Consider the following 26,183-nt stretch of genomic DNA (forward strand, 5'->3'; position numbering starts at 1 on the left):
CAGTCCTCCACTTGCTGTGTGTGCTTCTCATGGAACCTGTGCAGAGGAGCTTCCTTCCCTCCGGAGGGGGATGAAAGCCATGGAGATGAACACTCTCATATAGAGAGAAATGCTGGGGGGCTCATGCACTGGGCACACCAGTTGGAGGGTCACCAAGGTGGCTGGAGTGCATGAAGTACCAGGAGATGGTGAGAAGTTACTCTTGCTCTAGCATAGGAAGAGAAGGTGAAGGAGTGGCTTGACTTTGCCTGCAATGACCCAAAATGAGATAATAGGGAAGATGAAGCCAGATCCTTCCTGGAGATGCATGGTGAACATATGACAGCACAAGCTGCCTGAAGAGGTGTGGATGTTTGTGCCCTTGGATGTGTTCAAACTGAGCGTGGCCCTGATCGGTTTGCTGTAACAGAGCCTGCTTTGAGCTGGAATGGCCCTTCATCCTTGTTGATGCTCAGGTCACTGGCAGGGAAGAGAAGATCAACAAGCATTGTTAGGGTGACTGGGATACTGTGAAATGAGGCATGTGGTGAGAGTCATCTCACTCAGCTCAGCTCCCAGGGACAGGGCATCCTGGTCTCCTTGTCATCCGTGGAAGGAGAGATACCCCCATGGGATGATTCAGCTCAACCCAAGATATGTGTCTGATGTTGGTGAGTTGGTAGTGTTGATGATGGCATGTGGTGTTTTCTGTCTTTATTGGCTAGGGAGAGGTACTCTAAGCAGGAGATCTAGAGGGGGAACCAGCTTCGGCTTGTTCATTTTGATGTTTGATGGTAGGTGTATCTTGAGAAGCTCTGTGGCTCTTTGTCCTCAGGAGGGGACTAAATCCCCATGATCCTCATGATCATCAGGCCCAGCATTGTGCCTCTATCTCACCTTTGTGGGATCAGGAACCAGAGCTCTAGATAGCTAAAGCTAATGAAAAAGTGTCTCATTCCCAATACAGTGTGCCACCATCCTGCACTTCTGCTCTGAGTCCTTTTTCCTTACCGGGTAGCTGAAGAGTTGCTCTCTCTACTAAGAAAAGCAACTTAGCCTTCCTTTGGCAAAAAAGCTGCCCCTCAGCCTGTTTTGCACTGGCCAGGCTACCTAAAGCATCCACGCTTTTTGTTCTTTCCCATTCTTCTTTCTTTCCCCCATTCCAGGCACCTCCCCAGTATTCTGACATCTCCCCAGAATTGTATTCATTGTGGAAATCTCAAACTATATTTTGGAGGATCCCTACAAGTGTACAGTCAAACTACTGCACAGCAGTGGGCTGTTCCAGGAAAGCTGGGTTTCACCCAGTGCTCCCAGCAGAGCAGTGGTGCTGGGAGCCCTGACACCCAATGTGCTTTTGTTCATTGTAAAATATTGTTAATGGAAGAGCAGACTTGAGCTTGTTCTCAAGATATGTGAAATCAAATGCATAATACAGATACTGTTCCACTCAAAGGTCTTCCTGTTTCTTAAATATCTGATTATGTATTTTCAGCCCCAGCATAATGTCATGGAGATAAAAGCTTTCATTGCTTCTCATTGCTTCTTCAGTATTTCACATCTTTGTAAAAACACTTTTTTTTGTTGTTGTTGTTAGATCATATGGATTAAAAGAACGTCCTCTACTGATGAGACAGCTTGAAGGATCACAAATGCTAGTTCATCTAGTTCATCTGCTAGTGCATCCTCCCCAGGTTGTCCCGTCCCTTCACTTGCCCCACCCGAACATTTTCTGGATAGCAGTTCAGCCCCATGGCTTCTGCTCCTGACCCATCTCCCAGCTGAGATGCAAGCCTGCAGAGCTGCACGTCTCGTGCTCCAGGCGGCGAGAGCCAGGCCCAGCACCAGCATCTCGGTGGGTCTGGCAGGTCCTGAGGTCTCAGGTCAGATGGGAACTGCTCTGGAGGCAGCATCTCAAAAGTGGAGCCTAATGGAAGCTCTAATGGCAGCCTAATGGCAGCTCTCCCTGCTGCCATAGAAACTGCACAGACTTGACAACAAGTTGTTACTTTTTTCGTCTCCAATAGCTCAGCATCTGAAGTGACTTGACCTATGAGGACATTTGCATTAAGTATCACTTGATAGCTGGAAAAATTAGATTGAAGGAAGAAAAAAAACAAGAGGAAACTTTTGAACCTTGTGTGAAACCATAGGGGAGCTCCTGGGAGCCATGGGAAGCATTTCTACGGGGTAAGAGCAAAGGAGCAGAGAGGCCAAGGAGATATTGTTAGCCAAGAGGAGGTCATGAGGGATGCCTCCTTTTTTTTTTTCTTTTTTAATGATTTTTGCCTATTAGCAGAGTCCCTATGCAAGGAAAGCCTTTCTGCTATTTGTGAAACTAAAAGACCTACAAAAGATCTGCAGAGCAATCAGGCACAAGTATTACAATTTCACAGAAACACAGGTGGCAGAGATGTCTGTTTGTAGGCTCCTAACTTCGCAGGCAGGGAAAGCAGATATGTTGCAATTTAATTCCTGAAGGTGCAATTTTGCAGAATAAGCCAGTATGACATTAAAACATTGCCCCAACTATGCCATTCAGAGATGCTTTTTACTTCTGACATCTCCCTGAGAGCATCTGCCACTCAGTGCATCACAGGCACTAATTCTTGAGAATTCTTACAAATATATCCCCCATTTTAACTCCTTTTGATAAACCTATCTCAAGAATTAAGATAGCAGATTGTGAAAAACTAACAGTACCAAGTAAAAGCACCCCTTGAAACCCAGAAAACCATGGCAACATCGGAGTTTCATCAGGCAACACATGTCAATCACAAAAAGTGTCAAATAGGACCAGTGTCCCAACCATTTCCTTCTCTCATCAAACAGCTGCCTGGGATGATGGCCATTCAGTGTTTGGCATCCTGGGGATTGTTTGACGCATCCTGAAAATCTTGTGAACTTGTACGAGCAGCAATGCAGTCTTAGCACAGGTGTTGTTCAATTGTCTTGGGATGGGTGTTGTTTGGTTGACTTGGGATGGGTGTTGTTGATTTGACTTGGAGTGGCTGTTGTTTGGCAGCTGCTGCTCATGTGTTTGTCTTTTTTTTTCTAACCTGCTCACCTTTTGTTGTCTCAGAGCAGCTGGGAGGCTGCCCACAGACATGTTGCGACCAGGTGTCCATCATGCTTGGACGAAGCCAGAGATTTGGCTGTCATGGTTGCAGGCACAAACCTAATGGCTGCAATGTGCTGCTGCACTTTTGCCTTTCACAGTGAGGTCACCGGCTGTGCTGCAGCAACATCCAGCCTTCACTGAAGATCTTGCAGAATGCTGTAATAACTTAGCTTCCCCTGGGAGCAATCATAAAACAATAAGTTGTCATTTTGTATTCTTAATGTGGTAGTAAATTAGATGAGGAGTTCAGCATTTAATTGTGAAGCTCAAAAAGGCCCACATTACCCATGAGCCCTGGCATTTTCCTGATGATATCCTACAACCCCACAGTGTACAGTCGCCGGTCAGAGTTCATCTTCTTCCTTATACATCCTCTCACGATGGTGAATGTGCATCTGGCGGGCAGCATCCCAGCATGGCTACAATCTGAGCACCAATGTTGATGATGCCGATGCTCCATGCATCCCCATTTGTCCCTTTTGCATGAAACATCACAGCCATACAGAAGCTGGAGCTTGCCCCTTCATTTCTTGGCTGTCCTTGACAACCCTGACAGCTAGGATGGATTTTCTGAGTCAGCAAGAAACCTCTGTTTGGACTAATGATAAGGTTTGATCTAAAATCTTTTTTTGTGCTCCATTTATTCAATGTCTTCTTCCACGAAAAGTTAGGAGCTTGGTGCATGTTTTCCAAATAACAACAGCATTTTTACAAAGAGCAAACAGACGATTCTTCAGCATGGGTCAGCCTTCCTTGCAAAATAACCTCTGATGTGAAGATAATGAGATGGGCTATTGTGGCATAGAGTGGTGGGACAGAAGAAGGAGGTTGGACATGAAAATTGGTGGTGAGCTCAAATGGGACAGGAGGGGAGCTGTGGGCAAAGGTTTCCTGGACCTTTCAGCAGGGAGCTGATCACCACCACCAAGCAGCGGACCGTGCTGTGCTCCACCTGTCTCATCCTGACACCAGGAGCTCAGGATGTGTGCACAACGTCCAACACTGCTACTGATGCCTCAGGTGGGCCTTCAGCTGAGGAACCCAGTGCTCTTCCATCTCCCCAAGGGCCTTTCCAACATCTGGGGGTAAAACTTCTTGTTCATCTGGCCATGCTTCCAGAGGATGCTTGATGAGTGCTTTCACAGTTGTCCTGTTTTTGTCTGGGCTTGGAACTCAAGGTGGGTTCTCTTGGCAGAGGCGCCAGTGCAGCAGCTCAGGACCTTGCAGTTGCACAAAGCCAAAATGCTCTTCTAGATTAATTCTTCATAAAAATTCACACAAATACGCAATGCTGGACTTCATATTTTGACGCAGGACATTGTGGCTATATCTGTGATGGAAACATGCCCAGGGACATCCATTGGCTATGCAGCAGCTGGATCAGGGTGGCCTGGTAGCAGAACAGTGTGGCTGCACTCCAGCTGCCTACTGGTAATAGTTCATAGGATCATAGAATCACTGGGGTTAGAAAAGACCTCCAAGATCATCCTGTCCAATTGTTCACCTGCCATCACTATTTCCCCACAAAACCAAGTCCCTTAGTACAACATCTAAATGTTTCTTGAACATCTCCAGGGGCAGTACCACCTCCCTGAGCAGCCCATTCCAGCACCTGACAACTCTCTCTGAGAGGAAATTTTTCCTAATATCCAACTTCAATCTCCCCTGGTGCAACTTAAGGCCATTCCCTCTAGTCGTATTGCTGTTACCTAGGAGAAGAGGCCTACCCCCACCTCACCACAACCTCCTTTCAGGCATTTGTACAGAGCGATCAGGTCTCCCCCAAGCATCTTCTTTTCCAGACTGAACAACTCCAGTGCCTTCAGCTATTCCCCACAAGACCTGTGATCCAGACCCATCCCAGCTTCTCTGCCCTTCTCCAATCATGCTCCAGGGCCTCAATGTCTAACTTGTAGTGAGGGATGCAAAACTGAACACAGCACTCAAGGTGTGTTCTCACAAGTGCTGAGTACAGGGGGACGATAATCTCCTTTCTTCTGCTGGCTGTGCTATTTCTTATACAAGCTACACTCATTACTTCACACAACACCACTCCAAATCCAATCTCTATGTCTGAGAGCTCTGTCCAAACGTTCCCTGAGCTCTGGCACTTGGGGCCGTGCCCACAGCCCTGGGCAGGCAGTTCCATGCCCACCGCCCTCTGGTGCAGACCCTTTCCCTCACCCCCAGCTGCCCTCCCCTGATGCAGCTCCATGCCGTTCCCTCGGTTCTATTTCTCATCAAAGATTTGGCCAACAGTTTGAAGGGATATTGCAATTTCTGATCCAGCATGCGTGCATCTTTTGTGAAATATTCTGCCAGAAGGCCATGACAAATGCGAATACGTGTTTGCAGGAGCCATGTGAATTTGCTGGATTGGCACCACAGATGCTGAGAGGAACTGCTGGAAGGAGCAGGGCTCTGCCCATGCCCCAGGTAAGGAGCTCTGCTTTACCTTCAAACCAAGCAGAATCAGGCCCTGCTGCTGCTGCTGCAGGCTGCAGGCACAGAGGAATAGCAGCCTGGGATGGAGGAAGGGAACAGAGAGGCACTGCAAGGGAGAGGCGGTGGTGCCCACAGACATGGCCATTGCTCTGCCCCACCTCCTCAGCACACCTTGCTCTCCCGATTGAGGGCTGCCCCCTGCGAGATGCTTCCCAGCGCTGAGCTGTGCCTCACAGTTATTTATAAGCCAAGCAGACAGGCAGAAGAGATGCTCAGGCAAAAATCCCGCAGCGTGCATGACAAAGCCGAGGAGCTGCTGCCTTCCACACGCCGCCAATTGCACAGTCAAGTAAATAGCCCCGGGGCGCTAGTGACTCCGACGCCGCATTTTCGTGTCTGAAAAACGGTTCTATTTATTGAACATTCATTTTACACTTGAGAGCTAAAAACTTCCTCTTCCCACCTTCTGTTGGAGGCGCGCGCACCTCCGGCGTGTAACTGAGAGCGAGCTGTGTCTCTTGGGAGAGCAGCTTAATGACTCATGGAAAGTCGCTCTGCACGCAGCCTGTGGGCTGTGATGTTCATGCGGATGAGATGCTTCATGGAGGAAACGGCTCTGTGTTTTATGGATAGAGCCCGGAGAGAGGTGTGAAGGTCTCTGACATGATGCTGCATGGAAATTGCATGAGCAGAGAAGCTTGAGGTTGGCCTCCGGGGTGGAAGTCGGGTGGACGGGGTGCTGCTGTGATGTGCAAGTGATAGAGCGCTGGCACGGGCTGCCCAGAGGCTGTGGGGTTTCCTCCTTGGAGACCTTCCAAGGCTACCTGGATGTGGCTCTGGGCACCCTGCTCTGGGTATCCCTGATGGAACATGGCTGGGCTAGAGAGCCTACGGAGCTCCCTTCCAGTTCAGCCCCTGTGAATGGCACACACAGTGCTGCGAGCCAGCTGGGGACTGAGGTGCTCTGGAGGCTTCTCCAGCTTTGCAAGCACTGCAGGCCTGGGCACAGGTTGTGGTCTGTGTTTGCCATCAGCCAAACCGTGCTGGGAAGCATCGCAGCTGCAGCTGGAGAGTGGTGAAAGGCAGGAGTTGGGGCAGAGAGACCCAAGGAGATTGGAGAAGGAAGACACCTGCAGCAGAAGAGGTTCCCATGGCATGTGCCCACGTTAGCCCCAGGGAAGGTGATGTGGTTAGTGCTGAAGTCAGCAGGAGATGAGTCTATTTCATAGAATCATAGAATGACCTGGGTGGAAAAGGACCACAAAGATCATCGAGTTCCAACCCCCCTGCTATGTGCAGGGTCACCAACCACCAGAGCAGGCTGCCCAAGGGCCTGGCCTTGAATGCCTCCAGGGATGGGGCATCCACAACCTCCTTGGGCAACCTGTTCCAGTGTGTCACCACCCTCTGTGTGAAAAACTTCCTCCTAATATCTAACCTAAACCTCCCCTGTCTCAGTTTAAGACCATTCCCCCTTCTCCTATCATTATTTGTCTTCCATGGGTGCCATTCACCCAACAGATTGTCTCAGTTATGTGTATTAAGGAAAAAGGAGATCCTTTCCGGTTAAGATCCCTGCTGCTGCCCCTCACTGCTGCTGCTGCAGCAAAAATTTGGGCTCCTCTGAGCTATTTACCAAGGAATGCTTGGAGAAAACACATATTTAATGAGGGTGTCCTTTCGCAGAACTCTGTGAGCAGGAGGCAGTCCTGTCCTCTCTGACTTCATCCCTTCAATGTGCCCCTGCCTGAGGTCCAGACCCTCTGCATGAAGGAAGGTGTTTATTGCTATTTTTTTATATATTATCACTATCATATTATATTATCATATAATAATATGATATCATATATCATAGAATTATAGAATCTTTGGATTGGAAGGGATCCTTAAGGGTCACCTGGTCCAACTTCCCTGCAATGAACAGGGACACCTACCAGGACGGGGCAGTCAGTACTTCCCTGGGCAGCCTGTGCCCATACCTCACCGCCTTTATGGTGAAAAACTTCTTCCTTGTATCCAATCTAAATTTCCCCTCTTTTCGTTTGAAACCATTTCCCCTTGTCCTGTCACAAAAGACTGTGCTGAAGAATCTGTCTCCTCCTTTCTTATGGCCTCCCTTTAGATCTCAGTACACATAGCTGATTTTTAGCCTGAGCAGCACAGACTTTCTCTATACAATCTTCAGCACATCACCTCCTGCCTCACCTTCGCATGCAGTGCAGACAGCATCCATGTAACCCACGTTCGTGTTAGACAGGGCGGAGCTGCCCTCTGCTGTCTCTGCTCTGCACAGCTGCCTGTTTGTTTGTTACTCAGCTTAAAACCCAGCCTGGGCACGTTGCTCCGCTTCCAACAGGCCTCTTTGGAACCCAACTCCTCTCCTCTAGTCATGAAGGCACACGGAGATGGCACTTCGCTGCCCGTTGCCTCCCCAGCTCAGCCACAACTGTACAACCACGGAGAAAATCCAATTGGAGCTGTGATGCACGGAGGGGTGAGAGGCACCTGGCCTGGCTTTCTCAGTGCTTCAGTGCCCCTGCATGCTGCTGGTGCTTCGGGGTTTGCTGGTGGCTGTATGCTGGCCTTCAGGCCTTCTTCTTAGCAGGGAGAGCTGGCTGAGGGCTGGTTTGTTGGGATTTGAAGCCCTTGGGTAAATCCCCTGACTAGAATTATTTTGAAAAGGATGCATACAGATCGCTGTGTGCAATGCCAGGTGATGGCTGTGCAGAGACACCTCTGGAAATGTGGTTTTCATTTACCCCCAAAGGATGCCCACATTGGGAAGGCATTGGAAGGAAAAAAAGCCCATGCTGTGGGTGATCACAGAATCACAGAATCACAGAATTGTAGGGGTTGGAAGGGACCTCTAGAGATCATCGAGACCAACCCCCCTGCCAAAGCAGGTTCCCTACACCAGGTCACACAGGTAGGCGTCCAGGCGAGACTTGAATATCTCCAGAGAAGGAGACTCCACAACCCTCCTGGGCAGCCTGTTCCAGTGCTCCGTCACCCTCACCACAAAGAAGTTCTTACGCACATTCGTGCGATGTGTGATGGGTGTGCAGGGCTCCCTGGGTGAGATGTTTCACTACAAATCCAATGGCCACCTCAGGTCCACCATGGTGTGTGGTGATGTGGTGATCCCTGTGTGTGTGTAACTTCTACCAGAACTTGGCTCCCTTCTGTTTTCTCTCTGCAGTGGTTCCCAGCAGGCTCAGCTCTCACTGAGGCAATGTCACCCTCCTACCTCACTTCCCTGTTGTCTCTGCTGATGCCTTGAATTTGGTGCTGTTGTGGGATGCTGCTCCCCGTCCTACAGTAGGACTGGAGAAGGCAGGAGCTTGCTGAATGTGGGGTGGGCAAAGTTACACCTTCTCCGAACACTTGTCATCTCCCAAGCAGCATCCCCACACCTGGAGCCACATCAACAGTAAAAACCAGAGGGAACCCTGGGTGTGCTACTGGGGAAGTATAAAAGCTTTATTTCCATTGCTCATCTTCGGACAAAACCAATGACTTAAACCCAAACCCATTATGCTCACTAATATCACATGACTGATGGTCTTTTTGTTGGACAGATGCAACCTTCATGAATCTTTAGGAACGTGGTCTAGTGGGCATGGTAGTGATGGGGTGACAGTTGGACTGGAGGGCTGTAGAGCTTTTTTCCAACCTTAATGGTTCTACAGTTGTATGAACATTTTTGTGTCATTTCTGGGAATGGGAAAAGTGCTGTGTTGTTGAAGCACTGAATTTTATCCACTGAATAAAAATAACACTTCCGGGGCATCTTGGAATGGATACATTAAAAGCAGGTGCTGCTTTCAGGAAATTGCAGATGGAATGGTTCAACTTTAAATGTGTCAAACATAACTAGCAATGCAGTAGAGTTTTAATTAAAAGTGCCTGGAAGTAGTTAATTATTTTAACAATTCAAGCAGGAGATAGAAATGAGGTTCCCATCCTTTATAAATCACTGTGTTTCTCTGTTAGCAGGATGCTATTCAGGGATGGCCTCTATTTCAGAGAACACAGGTATTAGCTCAGGTCTAGGCTGACAAGAAGCCATGGAAAGAGGATCGTTTCAGCCACAGTCAGCCGGCAGAGCCCAGGTGAGGGTTGTGCTCCTGCTCCCAGGTTGACACCAGGGCATCCCAGTCTGCCCCAGTGCTGTGAGGTGCTGCAGTGGCAGGACATGCTCTCACCCCAGCACAAGCACTGTGCATCCCTTCTGCCCTGGCTCTGATGCAGGACATCCCCTGGGTTGGGGAAACCAGATCCTGAGGTCTGGTCAGAGGGATTGGATACCAACATTTTTCTTACCAGCAGGTCTTTGGGGCAGAATCCTTTTGAGAAGAAAGACTTATTGCTTCTCCTGCCTAATGGACCTTCAGCAGCTGTAGCCCTGCTGTAGTCCCTGGGGTGGGTGGCCAGTGGCAGGGGCAAGGCAGGAGGCTACACAGCGTTCTTGGCATGGACATGGAATCACAGAATGCCTTGAGCTGGATGGGACCTTAAAGGTCACCCAGCCCCAAGCCCTGCTGTGGGCTGGTTGCCCTTCACGAGCTCAGGTCACCAGGGCCAATCCAGCCTGGCCTTGAGTACCTCCAGGGATGGGATTTCCACAGCTCTCTGGGCAGCTGTGCCAGACTCACCCTCAGTGCTACTATTTATGCATCTGTTATTGCATTCTCATTTGTAGGAGTGGATATCTGCAGGCATTTCCCCCTCGCCCTCCATGGGAAGGCACTGACATACATAGCATGAAGTTCTCTGACCACACCATTTTTTTCTCTCTGCTACAATTTCTCAAAGCCTCACTCTTTTGGCTCTTTGCTCATGCTAGCAGCGATGTGTAATGCTGCAGATCCCACTATGTGCATAATTACCAACACGGGCGCCTGTGCCAGCCTAACAAATTAGAGAACAGGCAGCACATTGCAACCTCTAATTGCAGCAGCAGCCTGGGTGCTGGGTGCAGTTACTGCTGCTGGAGAGCACAGCCCTGGGAGAACAGGAGGAGATGTGCAGTCCATGACCAGAGCTTGCTCCATGGTGGCTTTCTTTTTATTTTCTCATGTTTTTGTTAGTTTGGCTGGGTGAGCATATGCTCAAGATCCATTGCTACAACACAGACAGAACAGGATCTCTGCCAGCACACCTGGGACTGACAGCCCCTCTCCCCCTGCCCAGCAGGAGCATCCCTGCCCAGGGAGTGCTCTGGGGGGACATGTATCCCTGCTGCCCACCCACAGGTACCAGTAGCCCCCAGGGAAAGCAGGGGCAGCCCCTGGGGTGTTCTGCTCCAGAGCATGTTGGAAAATCTGTCTGCGGACACACTCGGCACATCCTGCTGTGTCAGGGCGATTTTCTCAGTCATTCAGCCCGCATTTCTCCTTTCTTAATTTCATTCTTAATGTTCTTGCCTAAGCCCCAGGGCAGTAAATAGCAGGCAGGTTAGCAGGAATAGCTGAGCAGCTGTAATGAGATTTGTGCTCAGGATGGCTTGCCACCCTGCTCACTGCATCGTGCTGCTACTGGCTGAGTCAGCATCCCCAGGGACGTGCTGCTGGCTCAGGTCTTCCCCCTGGATTTATTTTTAGTTCTTTCCAATCGGGACCAATTAGCTCCATACGCCTCTCCCTCTGTTTTTGCATTTCACCTGGGGCGGACTGTAGGATGTTCAGGTCCTTCTGTCCCTCAGTTACAGACAGTCCTCATGGTGACGCAGTTTTCTGTGGTGTTTCTGAGTGCAGGAGGGTGGTGATGTGTTTGTTTTGGCATCTGCTTATCAAAGACACAGGAGTGCTCTTGGACATCTTGCTGCTCCTTTCTGCTGGAAGAGAGGCTCCAACTTCTTCTTCCCCAGGCTTTATCACATTATTTTAGGAAGACTGTAGTTACCACTTCCAATCATTTAATCTTCACTTTCTTCCTGCCCCACTCTTTGCCCCGCAAAAGCCTTTTACTGGACCCCAAAGCATGCAAAACACACCTGTGATGTCATGATTTGAGAAAGCACTGCTCTGGCAGGGAATGACACAGCCCTCTTGTTATTTCAGGAACTCTGAAACAGGAAAACCACAGACAATGGCAGTGGGGCACAATGGGGCCCCAAGCCCAGGCCAGCTCTGACAAATCCACCTGTGGGAACAGTTTGAGATGGGGATAGGCACAGGACTGGGATGGGGATGGCAATGGCATTGGCAGTGGGGATGAGGATGGGATGGGGATAAGGATGGAGATAAGGATGGACATAGGAATGATGAGGAATCATAGAACAGAATCATAGAATCATTAAGGTTGGAAAAGACCTCCAATGTCATTTGGTCCAATTATCATCCCATCCCCACCATGCACACTAACCACGTCCCTTAATGCAGCATCCACAGAGTTCTTGAACACCTCCAAGGATGGTGACTCCAGCACCTCCCTGGGCAGCCTGTGCCACTTCCTCACCACTCTTTCAGAGGGAAAATTTTTCTTAATATCCAACCCGAATCTCCTCTGGATCAACTTAAGGCCATTATGTCTCATTCTATTGCTGTTACCTGGGAGAAGAGGCCAACCCCCACCTCACCACAGCCTCCCTTCAGAGCAATGTCTTCCTTGAACCTCCTCTTCTCCATACTGAACAATCCCAGCTTCCTCAGCTGCTCCCCGTCAGACTTGTGCTCCAGACCCCTCACAGCTTCCTTGCCCTTCTCTGGACACGTTTCAGGGCTTCAGTGCCTTTCTTGTTGTGAGAGGCCCAAAAATGAGCACAGCACTCAAGCTGCAGCTTCATCAGAGCATAGTACAGGGCAATAATCACCTCCCTGCTCCTGCTGGCTGCAGTATTTCTAATACAAGCCAGGATGTCATTGGCCTCCTTGGCCATCTGGGCACAATGCTGGCTCGTGTTCAGCCTGCTGTCAGCTGACACTCCCAGATCCTTTTCCTCTGTGTAGCTTTCCAGGCACTCTGCCCCAAGCCCGTGGTGATGCATGGAGTTGTGATCAAAGTGCAGGACCAGGCACTTGGTCTTGTTAAGATTGCTTCAGCCTGTCCAGATCTCTCTGCAGCACCTTTCTACCCTCAAGAAGATTGACACTTCCTCACAGCTTGGTATCATTTGCAGACTTACTGAGGGTACTCAACTGATGGAGTTGGGATATGTTTGGAGATGGGGGTGGGCGCGTGGATGGAGATGGGAATAGTGGTAGGATATGGATGGAAAGAGGGAGAGAATAGTTCCTATGACACCAACCCAACCACAATGAGGAGGTTTCTGTTCACAAAGCTGTGGTGTGGCTGAGTTCTCATGGTGGTGTTGTGCCAATGGGGAGGTTGCTGTATAAACGACCATGAATAATAATGGGTGCAATAATATCATCAGACAGAAATCCACTTCTCCTCCGGCTCTTCTTGGCCTCCTGTTGACCTACTAAATAAAGGGAACCTTTCGTCACCTGAACTGCAGGCATGCTGATGGAGAGCAGGATGGTTTGTATAAAGAGAATTGTGGAGGAGAGATCTTCATGCGTTATGAAATGTTGTTTATTCAACATATTCCCTGCTGTTACAGAAGTTTTTCACTTGGCAGTATGCTTCAGTACAGCTTAGCTTTGAATTTGGTTTTTTTTTTTTTCTTGAGCTCTGAGATTTGTTTTAAGATGTTGGAAGATTTTTTGGGCTGTGATGTGTAGCAACACATGAAGGAGTCCCTCTGGGGTCTCTGCTGACTAGGAGTGTGGGGGCCAAACTCCAATGGATGTGGTCCCTTATAGGTCTATACCTTTGCCCCAGTGTATTTCCAGCCTCTTCCGATTATGTTTATCACCTCTGAAAACAACCACAGAATTTGAATCAGTCTTTTTGCAAGGTAATTGATGTTATCAGATGCGTGTGTGTCAGAAGGAATTTGTCCTAGAGCAATTAGGTCGGTTGTTTGTCTTCCATGAGATCTCCGTGATTTATATAAATTGCAGTAAATATAGGCTTGGCCTCCTATTAGTCAGGCTGTGACTGGTCCAACTGGGCTGATAAAGAGCTCTAGGGTTTAATGACTCTGCACATTTTCTCGTAGGCGAGTTCCTCTTTCTGCTGCCTGTGTGCATGTGGTGGTGGTCACGCGTGGTCCTAACCAAACCCTGTGCAGTGCTGCTGGTTTCAGACACTCTGGAGTCCTGAGTTCTTCGGCAGATTTGTCCTCCATGGCAGGTTGCAACCACGCATTGTGAAGGTCTCCTGGGCTGGCCAAAGTTGTCCCTTCCTGCCATGGGGAGACCCAGCTCACAGCTGCTCAGAGGGCTCTGGTTCCGCCATCTCTGTGGTTACAAGAAATGGGAACCAACCAAAAATGAAGCAGTACTAGAGAGTCCTGCCATCCTAGGGCTGTGAGACAGCTCATGAGCATGCCACGTTCATTGCTTTGCAGAGCAACCTCCACCCAGCAACAATAATGACACTTCCTGTCTTAACGATTTCCTTCCTTCATGCCCTCCCTCGTGCCCCCAGCCTGCAGTGCCCTACATCACCCACCTATGATGACCATGGACACACTGCAGCGGTGCCCACGGATGGGTGTGCGCTGCTGCTGGCTGAGCTGGGGCAACTGACCTACATGTGTCACCTTGGCTTTCCCAGGAAAATACTACGGTTTAAGCAGATCTGGTGACTGTCACCACAGTGAGATGTCACAGAATAGCCAATGTGTGTCAATAACTCCTCAGGTTGAGCTGCTGTTGTCTGAAACTCGCTAGGTTCATTAACCAGAAGAAGAATTACTGTGTCCAAAAAGATACAACTTGGCCACGGCCAAGATGTAGATGCTTTATTGAATATTTTTGTTGGTGGTGCTCGTGTATCTTAGTGCATCCAAAGATAATTTTAGGCATCCTAAAATGCCTAAGAGTTGAGAGATTGCATAAATAAACAGCACAGGAAATACTAATTCCTCCTGAAACACAACTGTGAAACAACAAACAGCAGATGGCTGCAGAGAGGAAATAAAGGGGGACCTAAAGTGATAGCTCCCAGGGCTTGTTCTGGGCTTGCTCAGAGGTGATGCTCTGATTTCCATTTCCTGATCTCATGTACTGCTCCCAGGTGTAGTCCCGAGCCCTGTGCTGGGTATGCTGAGGCCAGCTGGGGACAGGACAGCAAATCTCAGCATTTCTTGCTGTGACTGCCAAATGTGGGTATTTACTATCTGACGTTTAATCAAATAGAAACATGCATAAATGTAATTATAGTAATAATAGAAAAAAAAAACAACAAACCTAAGTGACAGAGCAGAAGAGGACACCAAATTAGTCTGAAATTAGTCAGACTGTCAAAAATGAGAAAAATGCTAGATGTCAGTGGAGCCCGAATTCCCGCCCACTCTGTGCTGACACGTTTTGACAGTCTTTAATTGTGCCGTGACACACCAGCTCATCTGTGGGGTTGGGGTGGGGATGTCCTGGAGGAGGGAGATGGCAGGAGAGGAGGTTTCAGCCTGGTGTCCCTAGCCAGCTTGAGGCTGTGTCTGAGACCTTCATCGCCTTGCTTGCCCACTTTCTGGGCTGTGTGTCCCCCAGGTGATCCTTGCACAGGCTTTACAATGGTTAATTTCCTCCCAGGTGTTTCTCCAATGCTGTCGTTGTGGGAACTGAGCATTCTGCAGTCACTAAGGAATCCATCTTCCGTGTCCCTTGCAAGCCACTCCTCTCAGTGCTATAATGGGGATTTTGGACACCAAGAAGAGGACCGTGGCTGCTGCTCAGTTTGGGACACACAGAGCATGACTTTTTTGGTGTGAGGAGCATGTGTCATTGCAGCTGTCTGTTTGAGAAATGGAGAGGCCAAGTCACCTTTAGGTTGATGGGCTGGTGACCTCACTTAGAAACGTCACAACTTCAGCAGGGCTGGAGCTGATTCTTTGGGGTATCGGCTCCTTTTGGTCACACTTCCCCTTCCAGCTCCATTCAGTCCCCTCCTTCCCTTTCCGACTGCATCAGGCAGATAGGAGCTTTAGTCATATGCAGCCCAGGGACATTTCCTGAGCTCTATTTGTCCTGTCATGGATGGGAACAGGGTCCCAGCAGAACTCCAGTGTATGACCATGTCATTACTGTTTCTAAAGCACAGATTAGATGAAAGCTGCACAAGCAACTTTACTTGTGAGCCAGTGCAGTACTGCTAAGTGATATATATGACAGTACTGCTAAGTGATATATGTGATTGCCTGCAGAGAGAGACTATGGCATATACCGTGATAGCAGAAACATGTTCTAAAAGATGAAAGTAGTGGTTTAAAATGCTGATGTATCAGGTTTTTGGGGGACTTCAATTGCTTTTTGTTTTCTGTCTGCTTTGACCCATCTAAATCTAGCTTCTCCTCAGGTTTTAAACTGCAGCTAGGCACCACTTACAGGGAGACCCAAGCCTTAAAAGTGTTCTTCAAAATCATGACTGCTTTGGGAGAAAGACTGTTTGTGATCCTCATTGCCTGAGCAAAGATACTAACCTTCATCAGGCTTTACAAAGCAGGAAGAAACACTGCAGCATCTGCCCTCTCACCAGCTCTTCCATGGTGGTGATTTCATGGTGCACCTCAGTAAACCATTAATTTAGCAGGACTATTATAGGCTGGGTAATGATAGCTTACTGCCTGGTGACAGGGGTCCTTCTGCACGACAACTTTCTTGAAGAGGTGTGATGGCCACAGGCAGGCTGTGGAGATGTAGCTTTTCCAAAGCTGATGGATAACCCCTGCTAAAAGCCAGCAGGCCTAACCAACCAGAGCTTTAGACCAGCCTGATAGTGGGCACCTGGATGGATTCCTGCTACAATCCCAGATGGAGATAGGCACTGTGGAGCAGGCCACGTGCTGCCCCTCTGCTGCCAATGCCATCAGCTTATGCTGTGCAGCCAGAGGACACCCCACTGCTTGGTGTGGGGTGTTCTTGGCCAACACACTCAACACACATATTGAGAATCTTATCAAGATGATGAAGACATCATGTGAACCCACCTGGTTTAAAAACCAGGATATTTACCTACGCTTGGGTCAGCCCAGAGGATCACCACTGTCATCCGGGACTGCCACTGTCTTCTGGTAGGGTCTCCCACTGGCTCTGCAGCCATGGATGAAAGGCTGTTCGGGGATTTATGCTTCCCCTAGCAGCAAACCTACCCCTGGGGCGTCCTAGGAGACACACCCCTCTCCTTTCCTTCTCCATGCATTATTGATTCCAAGCGTACACAGGGAGTTATTTCTGATATTCCTTCAATACATTTTTGGCAACATTGATGTCCTTAGAAAGTGAGTGGCACCCTTAGCAACTTTTTCAGTACTTGATTTAACCATAATTGCCTCCAGCAAGGCAATCTTTCCTCTTGACCTGTCAACATTCAAGGGTTCAACAGCACATTAATCCAACACAAGGGGTCCTCACACAGAGTCTGAAGTTCTGTGGCCTCCTCAGGTCACGATATTCAGTGTAAGCTTACTCCATTGTCTGCAATCTGTTTGAAGCATCAGAGGATCCTTTTGTTGGGTCAGTTGCTATGTGTGGGTGCAACTCTACCTGTGCAACAGAGGCAGTTTTGTCTGTCCACCTACATCCAGCATGAATGTCACCATGGTCTTTGCGAGGCTACAAGGCAGAGTGTGACAGCTGTGTGGTGATGGTGGGAAATGATCCAGGGCTCTGCCAGTCACAACAGCAGCAAAGTAAACAAAATAAGGATCAAAATGAGAAATGAAATATGGAGGGATTTTCCTGCCTCGAGCAGAGGCTGAAAGAGGAAGCAGCCGTGGCTGATGCTGGTGTCACCCACAGTTGTGGGCTGTCCTGCTGGTCAGATGTCCTGCAAACTCTGCAGGACTCTTCTTCTGAAATTACAAACTTACAAGTAGCTTTTGCTGCTGCGGCTTGGCAGGTATGCACCCATATCTCCCCATGTGCACCCCAGCAGTGCCTGGCCAGGATCCAGCTCCTCTTTCTCAGTGTTTACCAGCAAAGCGGTATAATTGAGCTTTCATCTGAACCCGGGACACTTGGAAAGCTGACAGGAGATATTGTGGGGTGAGAAGAGGTGTTCTGGGGTCTTTCCCAGCACAGCATATTGCAGCTGCTCCCAGGTGTTTCCTTCTCTTTCCCTGTTCGAACCTGAGCCATCATCCCTGTGCTCTGCAGCCCTGTCCTGCTCCCCCAGAGCTGCAGCCCTGGTAGGACACGTTTTTCAGAAATGTGTGCTCTTCATAATGAAGCACGCAGCGAGATAAACAGGAAACCCTGCCACGAGACACCTCATCATCATGCTTTGTCACAGCCATTGCCCCAAATTGGGGGAGCAGGAAGGTTGGGGGATATGTGTTGGAGGGCCATGCAGAGAGCTGGCAGTTGTACATCCCAAAAGCACATGCTAGCACAAGCTAGATGCCTGGCAAGTTCAAAAGACAAAGTTTGGCTTGCCAGACTGTTCCCTCTATTCACAGCCTAGTAATAGATGCTAATCTGAGTTGTGTCTACTGTTAGTGGATGGGTTCCAGAATGGTAGGAGATGTGATGATAAAAGAGCCTACATTTTAATAACTAATTAAACAGGCTATCTCAGCCAGGGACAGCTGCTGTGCAACTGAGTACAAAACCTAACAGAAATAGTGGCAGCTCTGCCCGAAGCCTTAGCAGTGCATGAACCATAGAGCAAAAAACTCTGCCCCTTCGAAGAAGGTCAGGAAAGTCTGACAGCACTCTTCCAAACCCAGTCTAAACTGGGAAATTAAAAATGCTGAATTTGACTCCTTTTTGTGATGTTGCAGTTTACTAAAGCACATCGTTCCTCTCTGCAGGCACAGCAGTAAGTCCTTCAGCTGCAAGTGCTCAGAGTGGACCTGACTTTACCTTCCTCCCTATGCCTTTCTCTGCACTCAGCCTGGTTATCTGACCATGCAGTCTTTGCAGCCTGTTAGCACTCGTGGGCCATACTTACTCCTGGGAAGAGGCAGAGATAAAACGACCCTCCTTGGGCTTGGTATTTATTTAGAGGAACCCACTGTGTCTGCTGTGCTTGTCTCCATGAGGAACTGGTAATGTTCTATGCCTTTTCCTTACATGCTGGTGGTTTACTGAGCTCTGGTGTATGCATGCATTAAATAACTGAGCTGCTGTGCCCTGAATCTGGTCTCACATCGACTTCAGGCTGTGGAAACTATAACCCTCCTGCTGATTCGTGGTCACGAGCAGGAGCCTGGATCCGGACCCTTGACCCACTGAGAGTTACCCTTGGATCCTTGACACGTGCTTGGAGGGAGACCTCATCCCTTTTGTGCATTGCTAAGCCACCTGGCTGAGCAAACAGCCCTTGGAAAAGAAAAAAATGCCTCTGAATGCCATCAGCACCTTCCCTGCTGGCCCCAGCAGCACCATGCTGTGAGGACCAGGACAGCTGAGCTGGGAAGGAGCTTTGTGCTGGGAGGGAGCCGTGTGTGAAGATGAGTCATTGGGCTCCTCCACTCTCCTCAGGTTTTATAATGAAGTGGTGAGCAAGCCGTGTAACACCCAGCTAAAAGCACAGCTCCGCAGTTAACTAACAGAGACTGCAGGCTCGCTACGCTACATGCTTGTTTCTTCCTGCAGTTTTCCTGTGTGCCATGATCACTCATTGTATAAGTCCGAGACAAGTGGGTAATAAATAAAAACATTGTGTTGGCTCCCTGAGCGCATTCTGTGAAAGACAGGAAGGAGAAAGGTGGGCAATTTCATTCCTCGTTACCTGCCTAATGATCAGTAACGTCTCCTAAGATGCTGAGGCAGCGCTCACACAATAGCGAGTGGGTGGGCTGAGAGTTTTCCCTATGCAATGAGGGTTGGACTCCTAAAGTCATAGGATCATAGATAAAATCATCGAGGTTGGAAAAGACCTCCAACATCATCCAGTCCAACTGTCTGCCTACCACCAATGCTTCCCCACTAAACCATGTCCCTCAGTACAACATCTAAATGTTTCTTGAACACCTCCAGGGATGGTGATTCCACCACTTCCCTGAGCAGCCTGTTCCAGTGCCTGACCACCCTTTCAGAGAAGAAATTTTTCTTAATATCCAACCTGAACTTCCCCTAGCACAACTTGGGGCCATTCCCCCTCATACTGTCACCAGTTATGTGGGAGATGAGGCCGACCCCCATCTCGCCACAACCTCCTTTCTGGAGGTAACACATGGAGTGAGCACATGCACTTCCCCGTGCCAGGCTGCTGGGCCAGGGCTGTGCTGAGGTGGTCACCTCACCCTGGGACTGCTGGTGACACACAGAGAGCTCACAGGGCAGGATATGTATAGATACACGTATAGGGATGTATCCCACATGGTGTGTGGATCCCACACAGGTTTCTCCCTGCTACATCGCTTTGGAGAGATGTGGGCTGTGTTTCCTTGGTGCTGGCTTTGTTCTTTGTTTGGCAGAAGTAAAAAATAGTAAAAGGGAAAGAAAGGAGCGTGTGGGAACTGTCTGACTGGCTGAGCATCCCCCTCGCATAGAGGCTGGGGTGAGCCCTGCAGGTCTGCCCGCACCATCCCACGCTCCCTGCTGCCCCTGTGGGACCATTCCTACAGCTCCACATCTTTCCTGTGCTGGGAGCTGCACACCTGGAACTGTGCTCCAAATGGGGCCTCACAAGGCCAGAGTAGAGAGGGACAGTCACCTCTCTTGGTGCCATCCAGCATCCTGCCCCAAGAGCCCTGTAATTGCTCTCAGAATGACCCATCCACATTTCTGATTGTGCTCTGGCCAGCCAGATGATCTCATTGCTGTTTTTGTGTTTCTGAGGCAGCATCCTCACATGGATGTGTGCTGCAGTACACTGTGTGAATATGGCTCATCAGCACGATAGCTCTCTTCCTTCCTAATCTCTCATCACTGCTGATGGATACATCAGGAGAGTGACTCCCTTCCTGCCATGAAGAAGTGCCATACTTGAAGGATTACTTTCAGCAGCTAACAGATTCATCCTACTAGATCTAGCCCTTCAGAGTTGGCAGAAGCTGGCAACTGATCTGTGGGACAGTCACAACAGATACCAATGCAACAGATATCTGTGAGACAAATAGAAACTGGAATCAGTTGCACAGGCTGCCCAGGCAGGTGGTAGAGTCATTGTCCCTGGAGGTGTTCAAGAAACATGTGAGGGATGTAATCAGTGAGCATGGTGGGGATGGATTGAGGTTGGACTTGATGATCTTAGTGATCTTTTCCAACCTAAATGATTCTGTGATTCTAAATGCTAATTGCAAAAACAAAGACACCAAAATGTTCTCTCAAAGATCTTGCAGACTATAATATTTTGCACAGATTCACTGGTTGTATGATCATGCCCAGAGAGTGGTGGTCAATAGTTCAATGTCCAGATGGAGATCAGCGATGAGTGGTGCCCCTCAGGGGTCAGTGCTGGGACCAGTTCCCTTTGTCATCTTCATCAGTGACATCGACAGTGGGACCCTCAGAAAGTTTGTGGATGACACCAAGTTGTGTGGTGCAGTCTACAAACCTGAGAGATGGGATGCCATCCAGAGGGACCTAGACAGGCTGAGCAGTGGGCCCAGGTGAACGTCATGTGGTTCAACAAAGCAAAAAGTGTAAGACATTGTACCTGGGGTTGTTGCAACTCCTACCATCAGTACAAGCTGGGAGATGGAAGGATTGAGCACAGGCCTGCTGAAAAAGACCTGGGGGTAGTGGTGGCTGGCAAGCTGGACATGAGCAGCAATGTTCCCTTGCAGCCCAGAAAGCCAACCCATATCCTGGGCTGCATCCAAAGCTGCATGGCTAACAGGGTGAGGGATTGATCCTGCCTCACCTGGAGTACTGCATCCAGATGTGGAGTCTTCAGTACAGGAGAGACATGGAGCTGTTGGAGTGCATCCACAGGAGGGCCACAAAAATGATCCCCATCCCTGTGAGGACAGGCTGAGAGAGCTGGGGCTGTTCAGCCTGGGGAAGAGAAGGCTGTGGGGAAACCTGAGAGCGCCCTTTCAGTATCTGAAGGGGGGCTGTAAGAAAGAAGGGGACGGTCTCTTTAGTGGGGTCTATTGTGATAGGACAAGGGGAAATGGTTTCAAGCTAAAAGAGAGGAGATTTAGGTTAGGTATAAGGAAAAAGTTTTTTACAATAAGGGCAGTGAGGCACTGGCACAAGTTGACCAGAGAGGTAGTGGATGACCCATCCCTGGAGATACTCGAGGTCAGGCTGGATGGGGCTCTGAGCAACCTGATGGAGATGTAGGTGTCCCTGATCACTGCAGGGGGTGATCTTAAAGGTCTCTTCCAACTCAAAGGATTCTATGATTCTATGTTTCTATAATTTTTAGTGTTCCCTGCAAAGAGGTGGAACAAGGCTCTTTACTACCCCAAACAGCTGACCACTCTCAGGCCTTGTTCAAAGCCCATAGGGAGCTGCATTGACTGTGTGGAGGTGGGAAAATCTTTGCTGGTGGGATGGAGAGGATCCCCTAGGTTTGCATGAGCAAAATCGAGTTCTGAGATATCCTCCAGCAAGCTAGAAATGCCACAGACCCGTGGAACAAGGAGCTCACGTAGAGCAAACCCAACCTGATGCTAAGAACAGGCTTTTAAAGAACTGCTGGGGCCCAGCTGCCAACCTTTCCATGTGTGAACAGGTGTGTAATGACAAGTCTGCTATAAAAAGAAAATATCAAAAGAGGGGTTTATTTCATTTCTAGGACAGAAACAGACATAATGGCTGCCCTGCCACTGCAAGCTTCTCGGTGCCATCTCTCTGCTCCCATACAGCAAAGCAAAGCTCGTGTGTGACATGAATGCAGCAAAGGAGGCAGTGTGACCCTGGAAACTCCAGACAAAAAACAAGGGAAAATATTGTGTTAGGTTTAAAATAAACAATGCTCAGCAGGTCTTGTTATTCTCAGGCAAAACCAGCAGCAAATTCACTGGAATGAGTAATTTCAGAGCAATGGTCAAGGCTGCTGTTTTATTTAGGATTGCATTCAGAATTTAAACAGAAACAACATTTTTTTTTTTACTTTTGTAGTAACTTCTTTACATGAATAATACGACTTTAATCCGGGAATGGCTTCAGAGCCAGGTCAGGCTCCCCACCCCTTTGTTTTAAGGTTCTCCAGAGAACAGTCACAGAGTTAGGAGAGGAAAAGCCATTTCTGATAGAGCTGCTTCAATATTTGTCTTCTCAGGAAGCTTAAGACCTATATTTGCTTAGAATAAGATGAAGAGGATGACTTGAGAATTGAGAAAGAAGGAAAGGGACACAATCTATTAAAGGTACTCAGCCTCAGCACAAGATAAGGACAAACATTCACTGGAGGTGACGTGAATCATCAGTTCCCACCCACACTGAAGATCTCCTAAGGCTGAAGTGGATAAGCATGTCCAGCCCTCAGGAGGGGCAGGGCTGGACCCCCTGCTTTTTGCCTCAAAACCCAGATTGCTGCCTCCCCAGCACAGGAGGTGGTGCAGCTCCTGCCCAGGGCTGGCAAGGTGCTGGGGGCAGCAATCTCCATACTCCCTCGTTTGGGAGCGCAGCAACTTCGAGGCCCTCCTTTTTACTCCGGACTGCTCCATTCCCACTGGCACTGCTCTGGCATTGCTGGAAACTCTTAATTCCCACCCCGTGATCTCGAGATAGCTGGACACATCTTGTAACAGCTGCTGGGTTTTGGTGTGTGCTGATAAGAGGGCTGTGGATGTGCTGGTGTCACTGCTGCACTGCATATGGTTGCCATGGAAATCTGGGACACACGGATCTGACTTCAACAACAGAGAGCTGCCGTTTTTTCCTCCCTTTCTTTCCTTTTGCATTAAATAAGGCAAACTGCAGAGCCAGACCTGCTATCCCAGGAGCTGGGCTAAAAATCCGAGGCTGTCACGGTGGTGGTTTCGGATGCAGAAGTGAGAGCAGAGCCTGCTGTCACTGTGCACCAACTCTCCAGCCTCAAAATGCACAAGCCTGTAAAGCAGAAATACTTCATGGAATCACAGAATCACAGAATCATTAAGATTGGAAAAGTTGACTAAGATCACAAGTCTGACCCTCCTCCCACCACCATGCCCACTAACAGTGTCCCTCAGTGCCACATCCACACGGTTCTTGAAAACTGCTTTCGGATTCTTTCACAACAAATACTGTTTGCACTATAGCTTGCCATGACATAATCTTTAAGTATATACATTTGACACTTCCTGTAGACCATGGCAAAAAGCCATATCGGGCTCTAATCACCTTTAATAACATGAACATCTTGCCCTTGGTGTGTGCCCTAACACTACTCTTTGCTCAGCAGTGATGCTGGAATTACTCTCGTGGCAGTTACATTCATGTTATGCCTGCTCATTCTGTTTTGATAGACCAAGATCAGGGAACAGATCACTTTGCAGCAAGGAAATAGCTTCTAAAACATTCTACCAAAGACCATACAGCACCTGCCCACAGTTGGCATGGTGTCCTCCCAGACAGGGCCATGACCCAACAGGGCTGTGCCTGGCTGTGATATGAAACACTGAGAGCAAAACCCTTGAGAAGAGGAAGCCCTTTGCCACACTGCCTGGCTTTTCTCAACTTTGCCCCATCCCACAGTGTGGTGCAAAGCTGGGAGCAGCTCTGCTCACCTTAGCAAGTCCTCATGCGTGTAAGTTCTGACATGAATGTCAAAGGAAGTCAGTGCATGCCTGGCAGCATGAGAACAGGTTGCACAGCCCTGGCCTAAATATAAACCGGATATGGCAGATCGTCTCCACCACACATAATTGTGATAGCTTTGAGGCCCAGCCAGCTCACATTAATTCACTGAGGCTGGGTGTAGCATCCCTGCAAGCTGGCGTGGTGCTCGTGGGCGCCTGGCTTGGCAGGGTACCCCATGGTGTTGGGGTGAGTCGGGAGGCAAAGCACCATTGGAGGGAGGAAATTTGGGTAACTGCATCCCGGGGAGCCAGGCTTCCGGAGCATGTAATTGAGCTCCAATTAAATGGCTCATCAACAGGTAATCAGGCAGTCCAGTTCATTTGCTAAGAGTCACAGCTGACACTTTCCTATACCTATGATTTTTTTTACAGCACCTTACCGAATTTAAGGCTAAGGAAGGGAGTAAAAATCAGTCCTTCCTGAACACCAAAACTTGGCTTCCAAATCCAGCCTCACCATGTTTGGAAATAACTTTGGGTTGGAAGGTTCAAGCTAAGTTGTTCTGGCCCTTATTTTTCTGGCTCTCCTCTGGAGAACACATTACTGGCAAGAAAAGACCCTAGATAACCCAGCCAGAATCCAGCACACTCAGGTCATTTCTGCAGTATACTGAAATATCTGCTTGAGCTTTCTTCTGTGGCCATGAAAGGGCATGAAACTACAGCAGTGGCAGACGGATCTCACTCTGTGAGATGCCTCCAGGGAACTGCTCTCATTCGCTGTTGCTGACCGCAGGAGATGCTCAACACTATGTGAGACACAGGCAGCTGGCCAGGCTCCTAAAAAACACAAACTTTACAACCACACATCACCTTAAGACAAATCTGTGTTTGGCAGTCTATGCAGAGCTTTGGTGCAGTCATGATTCAGGCTGGATGGGGCTCTGATCACCTGATGTAGCTGTAGGTGTCCCTTCTCATTGCAGGGAGGTTGGACAAGCTGGCCCTTCAAGGCACCCTCCAACTCAAATAAATGAATGCTAACATGGACTGTGTGTGTGTGCACAGACCTGAACCTGAGTGTATCCAGATGATAATGAGCACTTCTTTTGGGTGGATAGAGGTTAATCGTAAATATTGTTAGAAAAATGCAGCTTTCCTTGGAAAAATAACTTTGAATAGAGCTTTAATTACCACGCATCACAGCCCTTTCTTAAACCGCAAATATTGAATTTCAGTGTGAGTGGTGTTTTTAGGTGACTAATGGGATATCGAAAAACTCGCTTTGTGATTTTAAGGGTTGCGTGAGAGAAGCTGCACACAAAGAGCCTGCAGAAAAGCGTTTGCAGTCCTCCAGCACTGGCTGTGTAGAGAGATTAAAGAGGGAATCCGAACCGGAGTTCCTTTATAAACCAGTCTCACCAGATTAAAGCATGAATCCAACATTTTATGGGCAGCCCACTTCAAGTTTCGAGTCACACGCCTGGCCGTTTTTAACAGTACTGCTTTTGCCGTCAGAGAAACTTCATTCTCCCAGCCCATAAAAACCCTCTCGTAAAGATAAAAGCTGGAGCCAGAGCTGCTTGGGGCACGGGCACCGCTCTGACTCTCTCCAGCAGGAATTTTCCCAGGCATTCCCATAGAGGATATATTGAGGGGTGCTCACCTTTCCCCGGGGGTGCACGGAGCTTTCTCATGTGTCCCCACGTTCTCAGGGCATATTCTACAGCCCTGCAGGCTCACAGCTTGTCCCTGGTGGGCTTGGGTGGAGATTTCCTAAGCGGTGAGAAAGCTGGGAGATGAAGTAACCAGCTTTTTCCTCTGCTTTCACCTAAGTCATTTTGTGGGGGTACATCGTATTGCCATGGTTTTGCTCCAGACGGTTCTGGGACACGGCAAAGACTGTGCTCTGAGACAAAGAGTTGGGAGGAAAAAAAAAAAAAGAAGATAAAAAGAAAGAAAACCAACCAATTTTGCAGTAAACTGCATACAAGTCTGAGG

The sequence above is a fragment of the Meleagris gallopavo genome, chromosome 1 (assembly GCF_000146605.3).
Source record: "Meleagris gallopavo isolate NT-WF06-2002-E0010 breed Aviagen turkey brand Nicholas breeding stock chromosome 1, Turkey_5.1, whole genome shotgun sequence".
NCBI lineage: Eukaryota > Metazoa > Chordata > Aves > Galliformes > Phasianidae > Meleagris > Meleagris gallopavo.